At 43.2% G+C, this 15,240-nt stretch overlaps 7 non-coding genes across 7 annotated transcripts; all 7 read right to left on the bottom strand.

Moving 5' to 3' along the window:
* Positions 1 to 9,204: 9,204 nt before the first annotated feature.
* trnas-gcu (transfer RNA serine (anticodon GCU)) lies at positions 9,205 to 9,286 on the bottom strand. The gene has a single exon. It is a non-coding gene; the product is annotated as a tRNA-Ser (tRNA).
* Positions 9,287 to 9,765: 479 nt separating this feature from the next.
* On the bottom strand, positions 9,766 to 9,847 carry trnas-gcu (transfer RNA serine (anticodon GCU)). Its single transcript has one exon. It is a non-coding gene; the product is annotated as a tRNA-Ser (tRNA).
* Positions 9,848 to 10,326: 479 nt separating this feature from the next.
* Positions 10,327 to 10,408, bottom strand: trnas-gcu (transfer RNA serine (anticodon GCU)). The gene has a single exon. It is a non-coding gene; the product is annotated as a tRNA-Ser (tRNA).
* Positions 10,409 to 12,173: 1,765 nt separating this feature from the next.
* trnas-gcu (transfer RNA serine (anticodon GCU)) lies at positions 12,174 to 12,255 on the bottom strand. The gene has a single exon. It is a non-coding gene; the product is annotated as a tRNA-Ser (tRNA).
* Positions 12,256 to 12,734: 479 nt separating this feature from the next.
* trnas-gcu (transfer RNA serine (anticodon GCU)) lies at positions 12,735 to 12,816 on the bottom strand. The gene has a single exon. It is a non-coding gene; the product is annotated as a tRNA-Ser (tRNA).
* A 480-nt stretch (positions 12,817 to 13,296) lies between these two features.
* trnas-gcu (transfer RNA serine (anticodon GCU)) lies at positions 13,297 to 13,378 on the bottom strand. Its single transcript has one exon. It is a non-coding gene; the product is annotated as a tRNA-Ser (tRNA).
* A 1,592-nt stretch (positions 13,379 to 14,970) lies between these two features.
* trnas-gcu (transfer RNA serine (anticodon GCU)) lies at positions 14,971 to 15,052 on the bottom strand. The gene has a single exon. It is a non-coding gene; the product is annotated as a tRNA-Ser (tRNA).
* Positions 15,053 to 15,240: the final 188 nt, after the last annotated feature.

Raw genomic sequence — 15,240 nt, 5'->3', positions numbered from 1 at the left:
GACCATCCCCTTAATGTGAAATAGAATTTACCCAGAACGTTGATACCATGTCCTCAGAATACAATCTACTAATGTTATTGACATGTTTCATGGGAATGTTGCAAGAACATTAATGTGTCCAGTTTTCTGTGGGTTAGGAGCAGGGGTGAAAGTATGACGTCCCGGCAAAATAAGTATTGGGAGTACGACGTCCCGGTAAAACATGGGCCTATCACAATAATGAAAACTAAATGTCAAGAAAACTGTAGGCTATTACACCATTATTAATAATTACCGCATGTCAGAGGGATGAAACATTTGCGAATGGACTTGAAAACTGGTGGTATAGTCTACGCTCCAAAATGCGATGTGGTTCGATGAGAACATTGACATTTTGCCAAGGCAGGTATGAATGGCCGACACCGAGAGACAGGTGGACAGCAGTGGAGGCATACATTTTGGCCTAATGACAATCGGCAAATATCATTAGACTTTTTGGTGTTTTGTGTAACCAATGTCTCTTTCCATTCACCGCTGTTTGGAGCAGTGCTTGACTTGGACTGAAATATACGCTAGTACTTTTGGGCTAATATTCTATAAGAGGAACAGGAGCTCAAGCAGTAGAACTTTTGAGGTGCTGGTACTCAGCTCTGGTGAGCTCCTGCCTAAGTCAAGCACTGGTTTGGAGGCTGGAAATATCTTGCATGGGTAGCCTAATAAAGGAGCCCTTTAAAGTGATTGTAAGACAATCAGTTGAAAACATCATGACTGGTTGTGTTTATACCACAATAAAAGGAAATACCTTTTAAAAGTTAAATGACAAATCCCCGGACAAGGCCAAACAGGAAGGATATAACCCCACCCACTTTGCCAAAGCACAGCCCCCACACCACTAGAGGAATATCTTCAACCACCAACTTACCATCCTGAGACAAGGCTGAGTATAGCCCACAAAGACCTCCGCCACGGCACAACCCAAGGGGGGGGCGCCAACCCAGACAGGATGACCACATCAGTGACTCAACCCACTCAGGTGACGCACCCTTCCCAGGGACGGTATGAGAGAGCCCCAGTAAGCCAGTGACTCAGCCCCTGTAATAGGGTTAGAGGCAGAGAATCCCAGTGGAAAGAGGGGAACCGGCCAGGCAGAGACAGCAAGGGCGGTTTGTTGCTCCAGAGCCTTTCCGTTCACCTTCCCACTCCTGGGCCAGACTACACTCAATCACATGACCCACTGAAGAGATGAGTCTTCAGTAAAGACTTAAAGGTTGAGACTGAGTTTGTGTCTCTGACATGGGTAGGCAGACCGTTCCATAAAAATGGAGCTCTATAGGAGAAAGCCCTGCCTCCAGCTGTTTGCTTAGAAATTCTAGGGACAATTAGGAGGCCTGCGTCTTGTGACCGTAGCGTACGTGTAGGTATGTACGGCAGGACCAAATCAGAGAGATAGGTAGGAGCAAGCCCATGTAATGCTTTGTAGGTTAGCAGTAAAACCTTGAAATCAGCCCTTGCTTTGACAGGAAGCCAGTGTAGGGAGGCTAGCACTGGAGTAATATGATAATTTTCTTTGGTTCTAGTCAGGATTCTAGCAGCCGTATTTAGCACTAACTGAAGTTTATTTAGTGCTTTATCCAGGTAGCCGGAAAATAGAGCATTGCAGTAGTCTAACCTAGAAGTGACAAAAGCATGGATTAATTTTTCTGCATCATTTTTGGACAGAAAGTTTCAGATTTTTGCAATGTTACGTAGATGTAAAAAAGCGTCCTTGAAATGGTCTTGATATGTTCTTCAAAAGAGAGATCAGGGTCCAGAGTAACGCCGAGGTCCTTCACAGTTTTATTTGAGACGACTGTACAACCATTAAGATTAATTGTCAGATTCTACAGAAGATCTCTTTGTTTCTTGGGACCTAGAACAAGCATCTCTGTTTTGTCCGAGTTTAAAAGTAGAGAGTTTGCAGCCATCCACTTCCTTATGTCTGAAACACATGCTTCTAGCGAGGGCAATTTTGGGGCTTCACCATGTTTCATTGAAAGGTACAGCTGTTTGTCAACTGCATAGCTGTGAAAGTTAAAATTATGTTTTCGAATGACATCCCCAAAAGGTAAAATATATAGTGAAAACAATAGTGGTCCTAAAACGGAACCTTGAGGAACACCGAAATTTACAGTTGATTTGTCAGAGGACAAACCATTCACAGAGACAAACTGATATCTTTCCAACAGATAAGATCTAAACCAGGCCAGAACTTGTCCGTGTAGACCAATTTGGGTTTCCAATCTCTCCAAAAGAATGTGGTGATCGATGGTATCAAAAGCAGCACTAAGGTCTAGGAGCACGAGGACAGATGCAGAGCCTCGGTCTGATGCCATTAAAAGGTAATTTACCACCTTCACAAGTGCAGTCTCAGTGCTATGATGGGGTCTAAAACCAGACTGAATCATTTCATATACATTGTTTGTCTTCAGGAAGGCAGTGAGTTGCTGCGCAACAGCCTTTTCTAAAATGTTTGAGAGGAATCGAAGATTCGATATAGGCCGATAGTTTTTTATATTTATATATATATATATATATATATATATTTGGCTTTTTCAAGAGAGGCTTTATTACTGCCACTTTTAGTGAGTTTGGTACACATCCGGTGGATAGAGAGCCGTTTATTATGTTCAACATAGGAGGGCCAAGCACAGGAAGCAGCTCTTTCAGTAGTTTAGTTGGAATAGGGTCCAGTATGCAGCTTGAAGGTTTAGAGGCCATGATTATTTTCATCATTGTGTCAAGAGATATAGTACTAAAACACTTGAGTGTCTCTCTTGATCCTAGGTCCTGGCAGAGTTGTGCAGACTCAGGACAACTGAGCTTTGAAGGAATATGCAGATTTAAAGAGGAGTCCGTAATTTGCTTTCTAATAATCATGATCTTTTCCTCAAAGAAGTTAATGAATTTATCACTGCTAAAGTGAAAGCCATCCTCTCTTGGGGAATGCTGCTTTTTAGTTAGCTTTGCGACAGTATCAAAATGGAATTTCGGAATGTTCTTATTTTCCTCAATTAAGTTAGAAAAATAGGATGATCGAGCAGCAGTAAGGGCTCTTCGGTACTGCACGGTACTGTCTTTCCAAGCTAGTCGGAAGACTTCCAGTTTGGTGTGGCGCCATTTCCGTTCCAATTTTCTGGAAGCTTGCTTCAGAGCTCGGGTATTTTCTGTGTACCAGGGAGCTAGTTTCTTATGAGTAATATTTTTAGTTTTTAGGGGTGCAACTGCATCTAGGGTATTGCGCAAGGTTAAATTGAGTTCCTCAGTTAGGTGGTTAACTGATTTTTGTCCTCTGGCGTCCATGGGCAGACAAAGGGAATCTGGATGGACATAGTGTTATGCACGTGAGTGAGGACCCAAAAGCGGTTTAACAAAAACAGAGTCCTTTAATGTCAAAACACAGGTAAGACATAGATCCTCTTCAAATGTATATGATGGCAAAATAAACAACCCGCAGAGAGGGCGACAAATGAAACATAAAGTCCTTCTGAATCACAGAAGAGTTCCCCTTCTAGCAGCAGAGGAGAATAGCTGGGTTAGAGTCCCCTTCTAGCAGCAGAGGAGAATAGCTGGGTTAGCGGCGACAGACTGCTGGTCTCTCTGGGTAGGCGCGGGTCGTAGAGGACAGAGGTACCTGATCACACGTAGCATCAGATGAACAGGCAGATTCCGACAGGACAGGACAAGGGTGAAGCAAACAAGACGATAGTTTGGTTCTGGCATGAGAAACTCAAACGAGAATCTGACAAAGACAGAAGCAGGAACAGAGAGAAAAATAGAGACCTAATCAGAGGGAAAAAAGGGAACAGGTGGGAAAAGGGTGAACGAGGTAGTTAGAGAAGATGAGGAGCAGCTGGGGGAAGGAGAGGAAGAGAAGGTAACCTAATACGACCAGCAGAGGGAGACGGAGTGAAGAGAAAGAACAGGAACAAGACATAATATGACAATACATGACACATAGAGGAATCTTTGTGTTGTCTGTGAATTTATAGCACGACTTTTGATGTTCCTTGGTTGGGGTCTGAGCTGATTATTTGTTGCAATTGCAAACATAATAAAATGGTGGTCCGATAGTCCAGGATTATAAGGAAAAACATTAAGATCCACAACATTTATTCCATGGGACAAAACTAGGTCCAGAGTATGACTGTGACAGTGAGTGGATCCAGAGACATGTTGGACAAAACCCACTGAGTCGATGATGGCTCCGAAAGCCTTTTGGAGTGGGTCTGTGGACTTTTCCATGTGAATATTAAAGTCACCAAAGATTAGAATATTATCTGCTATGACTACAAGGTCCGATAGGAATTCAGGGAACTCAATGAGGAACGCTGTATATGGCCCAGGAGGCCTGTAAACAGTAGCTATAAAAAGTGATTGAGTAGGCTGCATAGATTTCATGACTAGAAGCTCAAAAGACAAAAACATATTTTTTTTTTGTAAATTGAAATTTGCTATCGTAAATGTTAGCAACACCACCGCCTTTACGGGATGCACGGGGGATATGGTCACTAGTATAGCCAGGAGGTGAGGCCTCATTTAACACAGTAAATTCATCAGGCTTAAGCCATGTTTCAGTCAGGCCAATCACATCAAGATTATGATCAGTGATTAGTTCATTGACTATAATTGCCTGTGAAGTAAGGGATCTAACATTAAGTAGCCCTATTTTGAGATGTGAGGCATCATGATCTCTTTCAATAATGACAGGAATGGAGGTCTTTAACCTAGTGAGATTGCTAAGGCGAACACCGCCATGTTTAGTTTTGCCCAACCTAGGTCGAGGCACAGTCACGGTCTCAATGGTGATAGCTGAGCTGACTACACTGACTGTGCTAGTGGCAGACTCCACTATGCTGGCAGGCTGGCTAACAGCCTGCTGCCTGGCCTGCACCCTATTTCATTGTGGAACTAGAGGAGTTAGAGCCCTGTCTATGTTGGTAGATAAGATGAGAGCACCCCTCCAGCTAGGATGGAGTCCGTCACTCCTCAGCAGGTCAGGCTTGGTCCTGTTTGTGGGTGAGTCCCAGAAAGAGGGCCAATTATCTACAAATTCTATCTTTTGGGAGGGGCAGAAAACAGTTTTCAACCAGCGATTGAGTTGTGAGACTCTGCTGTAGAGCTCATCACTCCCCCTAACTGGGAGGGGGCCAGAGACAATTACTCGATGCCGACACATCTTTCTAGCTGATTAACACGCAGAAGCTTGGTGATCTCTGACTGTTTCATCCTAACATCGTTGGTGCCGACGTGGATAACAATATCTCTATACTCTCTACACTCACCAGTTTTAGCTTTAGCCAGCACCATCTTCAGATTAGCCTTATCGTCGGTATCCCTGCCCCCTGGTAAACAGTGTATGATCGCTGGATGATTCGTTTTAAGTCTAATACTGCGGGTAATGGAGTTGCCAATGACTAGAGTTTTCAATTTGTCAGAGCTAATGGTGGGAAGCTTCGGCGTCTCAGACCCCGTAACGGGAGGAGTAGAGACAAGAGAAGGCTCGGTCTCTGACTCCGACTCACTGCTTAATGGGGAAAACCGATTGAAAGTTTCTGTCGGCTGAATGAGCGACACCGGTTGAGCATTCCTACAGCATTTCCTTCCAGAAACCGTGAGAAAGTTGTCCGGCTGCGGGGACTGTGCCAGGGGATATATACTACAATCTGTACTTACTGGTGGCACAGACGCTGTTTCATCCTTTCCTACACTGAAATTACCCTTGCCTAACAATTGCGTCTGAAGCTGGGCTTGTAGCACAGCTATCCTCGCCGTAAGGCGATCGTTCTCCTGTATATTATGAGTACAGTGACTGCAATTAGAAGGCATCATGTTAATGTTACTACTTAGCTTCGGCTGTTGGAGGTCCTGACGAACCACGTCCAGATAAAGCGTCCGGAGTGAAAAAGTTGAGGGAAAAAAAACAAAAAGATAAACGATAGTTTAAATAAATTACGATAGTAAAAACCGTAAAGTTGTCAGGTAGCAAAATAGGTTGGCAACAAACAAAAAAACAATCCCAACATTTAACAAATGTTTTGTCAGACCGAGTGGTCTCAAGTGATTGATTAAGTGTGTTGAGGTGTCGGTTCAAATCCCACTATTGAGGTTGCCCTTGGTGAAGTTATTCTTCAATACCTGAATCTTATTAGTCGCACTAGGATTGTGCAGGGACTCTACATTCATGTGGGGCCATGTAAGAGAGGAAATAACAAATGTTTTGTGCAGAAGTTGGTGTTATAATCCACACATGCAGTTCATCGCCTTCACCACTCAGATACCAAGTCCTGTGCTCTCGCTGTGGCAGTCAGCAATTTTACCAGTGTTTGTGAAAGTCAAAATCTTCCATTGCCAAAATAAAGCACCGAATTTTAATTGTTACACGATGAGATTCTAACCCATGCATGTAGAGCACAATGGATAAGCAGTCCATCGCCTTAACCACTCATCCACCTCATCCTGTTATTTACATGTTATTTACCAGTGTTTGTGAAAGTCAAAATCTTCCAGTGCCAAAATAAATCACCGAATTTTAATTGTTACACGATGAGGATGGGATTCAAACCCATGCACGCAGAGCACAATGGATTAGCAGTCCATCGCCTTAACCACTCGGCCACCTTATTCTGTTTTTTGGAAGTTGCAAATGACCTTAAAAGACTGTAGTTACTGTATGTAAACCCTAGATTGAAATCAATGAAAGTTATGCAGAGCAATGGCGAGGACATGTGTCGATCCCATCGAGACATTTAACAAATGTTTTGTCAGGCCGAGTGGTCTCCAGTGCTTGATTAAGTGTGTTGAGGTGTCGGTTCAAATCCCACCATTGAGGTTGCCCTTGGTGAAGTTATTCTTCAATACCTGAATCTTATTAGTCGCTCTAGGATTGCGCAGGGATTCTATTTTCATGTGGGGCCATGTAAGAGAGGAAATAACAAATGTTGTGTGAAGAGGTTGGTGTTATAATCCACACATGCAGTTCATCGCCTTCACCACTCAGATACCAAGTCCTGTGCGCTCGCTGTGGCAGTCAGCAATTTTGCCAGTGTTTGTGAAAGTCAAAATCTTCCAGTGCCAAAATAAAGCACATCATTTTAATTGTTACACGATGAGGATGGGATTCGAACCCATGCATGCAGAGCACAATGGATTAGCAGTCCATCGCCTTAACCACTCGGCCAGCCCATCCTGTATTTTAGAAGTGGAAAATGACCTTAAAAAACTGTAGTTGCTGTCTGTAAACCCTAGATTGAAATCAATGAAAGTTAGGCAGAGCAATGGCAGGGACATGTGTCGATCCCATCGAGACATTTAACAAATGTTTTGTCAGGCCGAGTGGTCTCAAGTGCTTGATTAAGTGTTTTGAGCTGTCGGTTCAAATCCAACCATTGAGGTTGCCCTTGGTGAAGCTATTCTTCAACACCTGAATCGTATTAGTCGCACTAGGATTGTGCAGGGGCTCTATATTCATGTGGGGCCATGTAAGAGAGGAAATAACAAATGTTGTGTGAAGAGGTTGGTGTTACAATCCACACATGCAGTTCATCGCCTTCACCACTCAGATACCAAGTCCTGTGCTATCGCTGTGGCAGTCAGCAATTTTACCAGTGTTTGTGAAAGTCAAAATCTTCCATTGCCAAAATAAAGCACCGAATTTTAATTGTTACACGATGAGATTCTAACCCATGCATGCAGAGCACAATGGATAAGCAGTCCATCGCCTTAACCACTCATCCACCTCATCCTGTTATTTACATGTGGCAAATGACCTTAAAAACCTGTAGTTGCTGTATGTAAACCCTAGATTGAAATCAATGAAAGTTAGGCAGAGCAATGGCAAGGCCATGTGTCGATCCCATCGAGACATTTAACAAATGTTTTGTCAGGCCGAGTGGTCTACAGTGCTTGATTAAATGTGTTGAGGTGTCGGTTCAAATCCCACTATTGAGGTTGCCCTTGGTGAAGCTATTCTTCAATACCTGAATCGTATTAGTCGCACTAGGATTGTGCAGGGACTCTACATTCATGTGGGGCCATGTAAGAGAGGAAATAACAAATGTTTTGTGAAGAGGTTGGTGTTATAATCCACACATGCAGTTCATCGCCTTCACCACTCAGATACCAAGTCCTGTGCTATCGCTGTGGCAGTCAGCAATTTTGCCAGTGTTTGTGAAAGTCAAAATCTTCCAGTGCCAAAATAAAGCACATCATTTGAATTGTTACTCGATGAGGATGGGATTCGAACCCATGAACGCAGAGCACAATGGATTAGCAGTCCATCGCCTTAACCACTCGGCCACCTCATTCTGTTTTTTGGAAGTTGCAAATGACCTTAGAAGACTGTAGTTACTGTATGTAAACCCTAGATTGAAATCAATGAAAGTTATGCAGAGCAATGGCAAGGCCATGTGTCGATCCCATCGAGACATTTAACAAATGTTTTGTCAGGCCGAGTGGTCTCCAGTGCTTGATTAAGTGTGTTGAGGTGTCGGTTCAAATCCCACTATTGAGGTTGCCCTTGGTGAAGTTATTCTTCAATACCTGAATCTTATTAGTCGCTCTAGGATTGCGCAATGATTCTATTTTCATGTGGGGCCATGTAAGAGAGGAAATAACAAATGTTGTGTGAAGAGGTTGGTGTTACAATCCACACATGCAGTTCATCGCCTGGGATTCGAACCCATGCATGCAGAGCACAATGGATTAGCAGTCCATCGCCTTAACCACTCGGCCAGCCCATCCTGTATTTTAGAAGTGGAAAATGACCTTAAAAAACTGTAGTTGCTGTCTGTAAACCCTAGATTGAAATCAATGAAAGTTAGGCAGAGACATTTAACAAATGTTTTGTCAGGCCGAGTGGTCTCCAGTGCTTGATTAAGTGTGTTGAGGTGTCGGTTCAAATCCCACTATTGAGGTTGCCCTTGGTGAAGTTATTCTTCAATACCTGAATCTTATTAGTCGCTCTAGGATTGCGCAATGATTCTATTTTCATGTGGGGCCATGTAAGAGAGGAAATAACAAATGTTGTGTGAAGAGGTTGGTGTTACAATCCACACATGCAGTTCATCGCCTTCACCACTCAGATACCAAGTCCTGTGCTCTCGCTGTGGCAGTCAGCAATTTTGCCAGTGTTTGTGAAAGTCAAATTCTTCCAGTGCCATAATAAAGCACACCATTTAAATTGTTACACGATGAGGATGGGATTCGAACCCATGCATGCAGAGCACAATGGATTAGCAGTCCATCGCCTTAACCACTCGGCCACCTCATCCTGTTTTTTGGAAGTTGCAAATGACCTAAAAAACTGTAGTTGCTGTATGTAAACCCTAGATTGAAATCAATGAAAGTTATGCAGAGCAATGGCAAGGCCATGTGTCGATCCCATCGAGACATTTAACAAATGTTTTGTCAGGCCGAGTGGTCTCCAGTGCTTGATTAAGTGTGTTGAGGTGTCGGTTCAAATCCCACTATTGAGGTTGCCCTTGGTGAAGCTATTCTTCAATACCTGAATCGTATTAGTCGCACTAGGATTGTGCAGGGACTCTACATTCATGTGGGGCCATGTAAGAGAGGAAATAACAAATGTTTTGTGAAGAGGTTGGTGTTATAATCCACACATGCAGTTCATCGCCTTCACCACTCAGATACCAAGTCCTGTGCTCTCGCTGTGGCAGTCAGCAATTTTGCCAGTGTTTGTGAAAGTCAAAATCTTCCAGTGCCAAAATAAAGCACATCATTTGAATTGTTACTCGATGAGGATGGGATTCGAACCCATGCATGCAAAGCACAATGGATTAGCAGTCCATCGCCTTAACCACTCGGCCACCTCATCCTGTTTTTTGGAAGTTGCAAATGACCTAAAAAACTGTAGTTGCTGTATGTAAACCCTAGATTGAAATCAATGAAAGTTATGCAGAGCAATGGCAAGGCCATGTGTCGATCCCATCGAGACATTTAACAAATGTTTTGTCAGGCCGAGTGGTCTCCAGTGCTTGATTAAGTGTGTTGAGGTGTCGGTTCAAATCCCACTATTGAGGTTGCCCTTGGTGAAGCTATTCTTCAATACCTGAATCGTATTAGTCGCACTAGGATTGTGCAGGGACTCTACATTCATGTGGGGCCATGTAAGAGAGGAAATAACAAATGTTTTGTGAAGAGGTTGGTGTTATAATCCACACATGCAGTTCATCGCCTTCACCACTCAGATACCAAGTCCTGTGCTCTCGCTGTGGCAGTCAGCAATTTTGCCAGTGTTTGTGAAAGTCAAAATCTTCCAGTGCCAAAATAAAGCACATCATTTGAATTGTTACTCGATGAGGATGGGATTCGAACCCATGCATGCAGAGCACAATGGATTAGCAGTCCATCGCCTTAACCACTCGGCCACCTCATCCTGTTTTTTGGAAGTTGCAAATGACGTTAAAAGACTGTAGTTGCTGTATGTAAACCCTAGATTGAAATCAATGAAAGTTATGCAGAGCAATGGCAAGGCCATGTGTCTATCCCATCGAGACATTTAACAAAAGTTTTGTCAGGCCGAGTGGTCTCCAGGGCTTGATTAAGTGTGTTGAGGTGTCGGTTCAAATCCCACTATTGAGGTTGCCCTTGGTGAAGTTATTCTTCAATACCTGAATCTTATTAGTCGCACTAGGATTGTGCAGGGACTCTACATTCATGTGGGGCCATGTAAGAGAGGAAATAACAAATGTTTTGTGAAGAAGTTGGTGTTATAATCCACACATGCAGTTCATCGCCTTCACCACTCAGATACCAAGTCCTGTGCTCTCGCTGTGGCAGTCAGCAATTTTACCAGTGTTTGTGAAAGTCAAAATCTTCCATTGCCAAAATAAAGCACCGAATTTTAATTGTTAGACGATGAGATTCTAACCAATGCATGTAGAGCACAATGGATAAGCAGTCCATCGCCTTAACCACTCATCCACCTCATCCTGTTATTTACATGTTATTTACCAGTGTTTGTGAAAGTCAAAATCTTCCAGTGCCAAAATAAATCACCGAATTTTAATTGTTACACGATGAGGATGGGATTCAAACCCATGCACGCAGAGCACAATGGATTAGCAGTCCATCGCCTTAACCACTCGGCCACCTCATTCTGTTTTTTGGAAGTTGCAAATGACCTTAAAAGACTGTAGTTACTGTATGTAAACCCTAGATTGAAATCAATGAAAGTTATGCAGAGCAATGGCGAGGACATGTGTCGATCCCATCGAGACATTTAACAAATGTTTTGTCAGGCCGAGTGGTCTCCAGTGCTTGATTAAGTGTGTTGAGGTGTCGGTTCAAATCCCACCATTGAGGTTGCCCTTGGTGAAGTTATTCTTCAATACCTGAATCTTATTAGTCGCTCTAGGATTGCGCAGGGATTCTATTTTCATGTGGGGCCATGTAAGAGAGGAAATAACAAATGTTGTGTGAAGAGGTTGGTGTTATAATCCACACATGCAGTTCATCGCCTTCACCACTCAGATACCAAGTCCTGTGCTCTCGCTGTGGCAGTCAGCAATTTTGCCAGTGTTTGTGAAAGTCAAAATCTTCCAGTGCCAAAATAAAGCACATCATTTTAATTGTTACACGATGAGGATGGGATTCGAACCCATGCATGCAGAGCACAATGGATTAGCAGTCTATCGCCTTAACCACTCGGCCAGCCCATCCTGTATTTTAGAAGTGGAAAATGACCTTAAAAAACTGTAGTTGCTGTCTGTAAACCCTAGATTGAAATCAATGAAAGTTAGGCAGAGCAATGGCAAGGACATGTGTCGATCCCATCGAGACATTTAACAAATGTTTTGTCAGGCCGAGTGGTCTCAAGTGCTTGATTAAGTGTTTTGAGCTGTCGGTTCAAATCCAACCATTGAGGTTGCCCTTGGTGAAGCTATTCTTCAATACCTGAATCGTATTAGTCGCACTAGGATTGTGCAGGGACTCTACATTCATGTGGGGCCATGTAAGAGAGGAAAAAACAAATGTTGTGTGAAGAGGTTGGTGTTATAATCCACACATGCAGTTCATCGCCTTCACCACTCAGATACCAAGTCCTGTGCTCTCGCTGTGGCAGTCAGCAATTTTGCCAGTGTTTGTGAAAGTCAAATTCTTCCAGTGCCATAATAAAGCACACCATTTAAATTGTTACACGATGAGGATGGGATTCGAACCCATGCATGCAGAGCACAATGGATTAGCAGTCCATCGCCTTAACCACTCGGCCACCTCATCCTGTTTTTTGGAAGTTGCAAATGACCTAAAAAACTGTAGTTGCTGTATGTAAACCCTAGATTGAAATCAATGAAAGTTATGCAGAGCAATGGCAAGGCCATGTGTCGATCCCATCGAGACATTTAACAAATGTTTTGTCAGGCCGAGTGGTCTCCAGTGCTTGATTAAGTGTGTTGAGGTGTCGGTTCAAATCCCACTATTGAGGTTGCCCTTGGTGAAGCTATTCTTCAATACCTGAATCGTATTAGTCGCACTAGGATTGTGCAGGGACTCTACATTCATGTGGGGCCATGTAAGAGAGGAAATAACAAATGTTTTGTGAAGAGGTTGGTGTTATAATCCACACATGCAGTTCATCGCCTTCACCACTCAGATACCAAGTCCTGTGCTCTCGCTGTGGCAGTCAGCAATTTTGCCAGTGTTTGTGAAAGTCAAAATCTTCCAGTGCCAAAATAAAGCACATCATTTAAATTGTTACTCGATGAGGATGGGATTCGAACCCATGCATGCAGAGCACAATGGATTAGCAGTCCATCGCCTTCACCACTCGGCCACCTCATCCTGTATTTTGGAAGTTGCAAATGACCTTAAAAGACTGTAGTTGCTGTATGTAAACCCTAGAATGAAATCAATGAAAGTTAGGCAGAGCAATGGCAAGGCCATGTGTCGATCCCATCGAGACATTTAACAAATGTTTTGTCAGGCCGAGTGGTCTCCAGTGCTTGATTAAGTGTGTTGAGGTGTCGGTTCAAATCCCACTATTGAGGTTGCCCTTGGTGAAGCTATTCTTCAATACCTGAATCTTATTTGTCGCACTAGAATTGTGCAGGGATTCTATTTTCATGTGGGGCCATGTAAGAGAGGAAATAACAAATGTTTTGTGAAGAGGTTGGTGTTATAATCCACACATGCAGTTCATCGCCTTCACCACTCAGATACCAAGTCCTGTGCTCTCGCTGTGGCAGTCAGCAATTTTACCAGTGTTTGTGAAAGTCAAAATCTTCCAGTGCCAAAATAAATCACTGAATTTTAATTGTTACACGATGAGGATGGGATTCGAACCCATGCATGCAGAGCACAATGGATTAGCAGTCCATCGCCTTAACCACTCGGCCACCTCATCCTGTTTTTTGGAAGTTGCAAATGACGTTAAAAGACTGTAGTTGCTGTATGTAAACCCTAGATTGAAATCAATGAAAGTTATGCAGAGCAATGGCAAGGCCATGTGTCTATCCCATCGAGACATTTAACAAATGTTTTGTCAGCCCGAGTGGTCTCCAGTGCTTGATTAAGTGTGTTGAGGTGTCGGTTCAAATCCCACTATTGAGGTTGCCCTTGGTGAAGTTATTCTTCAATACCTGAATCTTATTAGTCGCTCTAGGATTGCGCAGGGATTCTATTTTCATGTGGGGCCATGTAAGAGAGGAAATAACAAATGTTGTGTGAAGAGGTTGGTGTTATAATCCACACATGCAGTTCATCGCCTTCACCACTCAGATACCAAGTCCTGTGCTCTCGCTGTGGCAGTCAGCAATTTTGCCAGTGTTTGTGAAAGTCAAAATCTTCCATTGCCAAAATAAAGCACCGAATTTTAATTGTTACACGATGAGACTCTAACCCATGCATGTAGAGCACAATGGATAAGCAGTCCATCGCCTTAACCACTCATCCACCTCATCCTGTTACTTACATGTGGCAAATGACCTTAAAAACCTGTAGTTGCTGTATGTAAACCCTAGATTGAAATCAATGAAAGTTAGGCAGAGCAATGGCAAGGCCATGTGTCGATCCCATCGAGACATTTAACAAATGTTTTGTCAGGCCGAGTGGTCTCAAGTGCTTGATTAAGTGTGTTGAGGTGTCGGTTCAAATCCCACTATTGAGGTTGCCCTTGGTGAAGTTATTCTTCAATACCTGAATCTTATTAGTCGCTCTAGGATTGCGCAGGGATTCTATTTTCATGTGGGGCCATGTAAGAGAGGAAATAACAAATGTTGTGTGAAGAGGTTGGTGTTATAATCCACACATGCAGTTCATCGCCTTCACCACTCAGATACCAAGTCCTGTGCTCTCGCTGTGGCAGTCAGCAATTTTGCCAGTGTTTGTGAAAGTCAAAATCTTCCATTGCCAAAATAAAGCACCGAATTTTAATTGTTACACGATGAGATTCTAACCCATGCATGTAGAGCACAATGGATAAGCAGTCCATCGCCTTAACCACTCATCCACCTCATCCTGTTACTTACATGTGGCAAATGACCTTAAAAACCTGTAGTTGCTGTATGTAAACCCTAGATTGAAATCAATGAAAGTTAGGCAGAGCAATGGCAAGGCCATGTGTCGATCCCATCGAGACATTTAACAAATGTTTTGTCAGGCCGAGTGGTCTCAAGTGCTTGATTAAGTGTTTTGAGCTGTCGGTTCAAATCCCACCATTGAGGTTGCCCTTGGTGAAGCTATTCTTCAATACCTGAATCTTATTTGTCGCACTAGAATTGGGCAGGGATTCTATTTTCATGTGGGGCCATGTAAGAGAGGAAATAACAAATGTTTTGTGAAGAGGTTGGTGTTATAATCCACACATGCAGTTCATCGCCTTCACCACTCAGATACCAAGTCCTGTGCTCTCGCTGTGGCAGTCAGCAATTTTGCCAGTGTTTGTGAAAGTCAAAATCTTCCATTGCCAAAATAAAGCACATCATTTGAATTGTTACTCGATGAGGATGGGATTCGAACCCATGCATGCAGAGCACAATGGATTAGCAGTCCATCGCCTTCACCACTCGGCCACCTCATCCTGTTTTTTGGAAGTTGCAAATGACCTTAAAAGACTGTAGTTGCTGTATGTAAACCCTAGAATGAAATCAATGAAAGTTAGGCAGAGCAATGGCAAGGCCATGTGTCGATCCCATCGAGACATTTAACAAATGTTTTGTCAGGCCGAGTGGTCTCCAGTGCTTGATTAAGTGTGTTGAGGTGTCGGTT

Source organism: Oncorhynchus clarkii, chromosome 33 (genome assembly GCF_045791955.1).
Source record: "Oncorhynchus clarkii lewisi isolate Uvic-CL-2024 chromosome 33, UVic_Ocla_1.0, whole genome shotgun sequence".
Taxonomy (NCBI): Eukaryota; Metazoa; Chordata; class Actinopteri; order Salmoniformes; family Salmonidae; genus Oncorhynchus; species Oncorhynchus clarkii.
Note: the sequence above shows the minus strand (reverse complement) of the source record. Positions and strands in the feature narration are given on the sequence as shown.